Below are 3,643 nucleotides of genomic sequence, written 5' to 3'. Positions count from 1 at the left end.
TATGACCCTAACAACTTCATTACCATGAGGAGGCTTAAATACAAGTTGTCTGCTTATGATCATTGCAGCCTTCCTCACATAGAAAAACATGCCAATCAAAGTAAATGGAGGAGAGGGACTTTAGAAGAAGCTGTTACTCAAGAAGAGCTTAATCAAAGAGCTCTAAGAAACCTAGAGAAAATGGCTGACCTTGAGTTTTATTCACAGGTCAGCTCACTGCCGAGCACACAAATTGGAGCAGCAGCATCCTCTTCAACCGCCCGACAACAAGCTACAAGAGTTGCTGGAAATATATCAGTGAAGGGAAAAGAACAGGTGATGGAGATAGAGCCAGAGCAGCGAGAGAAAGAACAGGCAGAGCAGCAGCAACAACAACAGCAGCAAGTAGAAGGGCAATCTGAAACACAGCAGCCCTTACAGCAAGAAAGAGTGGTAGATGTCCCAATTACCACTGAGCAGCAGGCCCAGAATGTAGAACACTCAAGGCCTGAAAACATTACTGATGCCTCGGTCCTTCAAACTCCACAGAAGGAGGACCTAAGTAGGAAAAGGGATAGAGAAACACCCATGACTTCATCCATCAACCAAGGGGAGAAGAGACAGAGATTAAATGACTTCTCAGAGGATGATGAGGCAATTAGACAAGCAATGGGTATGGGCCCACCCAGCAGGGAAGCCTCGGTCAGTTCCTTCCACCAAGAACAAGACAGAATCATGGGAGGGGAGGTCACTTCCTCCAGCCAACAGAGGGAAGGAGAGGTAGGCATCAAACAGCAGTTTATAGACATCAAAAGAAGGAGTGAACCCATGAAAATCAAATTATACAACCATTTGTTGAAAATGGCCCCCTCCAACCAACAAAGATTAATGGCTGCCTTTGATGTGGACGAAGGCAAGTTGACTATGAGTCACTTCATACCCACTGCACTCCAGCCACAATCTACTGCAGATTATCTCCGGACTAATCTAGAGGTCCTGGCCAAGGACATCCACCCGATGGATAAAATTGAGCTGCACAAGCAAACTGGTGAAATGGTGTATGCCTCCTTGGCAGACAAAACATTGGAGAATTACAAATTAACAAGCAGCCTCAATGCTACAGCCTCTCAACTAGAATTGGAGAGGGCTTCATCTCAGGCCAAAGACAACAGGATAAAATCCCTAGAGGACATCATCGTGGAAATTGGGCATAACCCCAATGACATCAAAGGGATACAGGAGATCTTGAAACTAAGGGATGCTGACATGGCTGCATTAAGGAAGAAAGTCAAGCTCCCAGCTACCATTCACCCCAAACAGATGAGGTAGCCCAACAAAGGATGGAAAAGGATGCCACAGATCTGCTAATATCTATATATAAGCAGCTCCTGCAGACACAAGAGAAATTAGGGGAGTCTGAGGCTACTCAAGCGGCCTTACAAGCAGCACTAAAGCAAAGACAAGAGGGTCAGACTTCTCAGCCTCCTCCTCAAGTTATCAATCTTGAGGATGTTGCTCCTACCACTGTGCCTCCACCTCAACAAACTGAACAAACAGCTACATCCACTTCAGCAGCACCTACAAGTACAGAACAGGCACATAGCCTAGATATGCAGAAATTAAAGAATGAAATACAAATCTTGGAAGCTCAGATGACAGAGCTACATGAAACCAGAGATAAGCTGGCCAAGGTCAATGAAAGGCATGATAAGACAAAAAGAGAGGTGGGAGAAAAGGCCAGGGAAATCAAAGCCCTTAAAGATAGGATCAAGGAGCTTGAGAATGAGCTCAAGCTAGATAAAATCATATCTGAGATCAGAGCAATGATATGGTCCAATATTGGCCAATCCATCAACAACCAATGGCCATATATCGAGACAATCCATGAGCAACTAGAGCTCATCCCAAAGGCACAGAAGGAAATCCGAACATCAAGGGCCTTATTAGGAAATATGCCTGAAGTTGCTACAAGAATGATCAATGTGCTTAACCACAAAACAAGTTCTCAGTTAGCCACCATTGGAATCACAAATAGAACTGAGTCTATTCAAATGATCAAGAGGGTTCTTACTCTTAGAAATCTGGTACAGACATTGGACAGAAGAACCCAGGATATGCAGACAGAGGTAAATAGGTTCATGGAGAAATTTCAGGCATTACAGAGTAGAGGACTCCCTAGCTTACTGAACAGCGGAGGGAAATTATTCACCCATGAACAGTATGCCAAAAGAGTAAATGTTTTTGCCTCAGCACAGATCAATGAGAAAGCCAGCACTTCAGAAGACACAGGGCCTATTACAGGACAGGTTTTCTATAGTAAGATAGAAAATCTATTTTTTATAATGAATGAAATTAATCACTTGTTTGATGTGGCCCCAAATTTTTTCAAATATACAGAAGCTGAAGAGACAATGGAGGCCATCCTCAGGCATCAGCTCCCTACACAGGAATGGTGGACAGATGCAATACAGAGAATTTTGTAATCAGTAAGGCATTCACCAAATTTCTGTTTTATTACAAATTTTTATAAAAGCACAGTTCAGCAAAGTCAGCATGCAGCATAAATCAAAGCTGAGCCAACTCAGCGGATGTAGAGGCCAACAAAGCAGAAATAGAAGACCACAGCTGGCAAACCCGAGAATGCACTGCGCAGCCAAAAGTAAATGCGTATTTCCAGAATTAAAACAGAGTAATGCAACCGACTCAGTGACTCTCAAAAGTCAAAACAATCCTCTGACAGACATAAAGGGCATTTACGCTGCATTCAAAATTATAATAACTCCTTGCCTACTTTCTGAACGTAATAATGAAGATATTTTCTCTCTCAGATGACTCAATGCCTGAGATATTTTGTATACGCATTTCTATAAAGTCCCCTTCGCATAAGATTGCAAGGGTTGTTGTTGATTTCTCCTGAAGAAGTTCTTATGCTGTAATCCTTTTCAGAAGTTAATAGACAAAGCAATGGAATTTCTCGGATTTCTGAGGTGTTGGATGCGTTCTGGTGTCTGTTGATAACTGCTGGATCCCTGTGTATTTCATCATACAATAAGTCTCTGTATCTCTCTCTGTTAATTAGTTGTTTTTTTTTTTAAAAATCCATACATGTTATCTGTTTTCAATACTAAGCAACAGGGAAAAAGAATAGCTTTCAGGATTTATTCACTGAGTACCCTGAGTTCAATCTGTGTTGTTTATCAATGTTTTCTTCAGCTGTAATCTGGATAAGTGTAATTCTTAATTGCTGCACTTTCAGAATACATCTATCAGAGTGACCTTTGTCACAGGAATTTCAAGTTTTGCTCCTGTGCAGTGTGCTCACCTTCACCCACCAGCTCAATAGAAAATTCTTAATTGCTTTCTGTTGGTCGACATACATCACCATTTGATCTAGTTTGTCTGTTTAAAATACACAATAGGCCCTGCAGTTTGAACACCACCAAACCAGCGTATCAGATCATTTCATGACTCCCGACTCCATTGCCCAATGGTATTATACTATCTAAACACTACATCATAAGACCTGAAAGAAATCCTTCAACCAAAACATAAACCAAAACCTGAGCATAATAGCTAGCCTAAAACACCATCATAACAGAGACAAATCATAAAGAGAGAGCCCTCTCTGGTTGCAGTTAGGCTAGGAACTGTAACCCAAAGATTG

The sequence above is a fragment of the Pinus tabuliformis genome, chromosome 2_2, assembly GCF_031772625.1.
Source record: "Pinus tabuliformis cultivar Carrire ecotype Pingquan chromosome 2_2, CPIR1, whole genome shotgun sequence".
NCBI lineage: Eukaryota > Viridiplantae > Streptophyta > Pinopsida > Pinales > Pinaceae > Pinus > Pinus tabuliformis.
The sequence above is the reverse complement of the archived record's forward strand: the minus strand, read 5'-3'. Positions refer to the sequence as shown.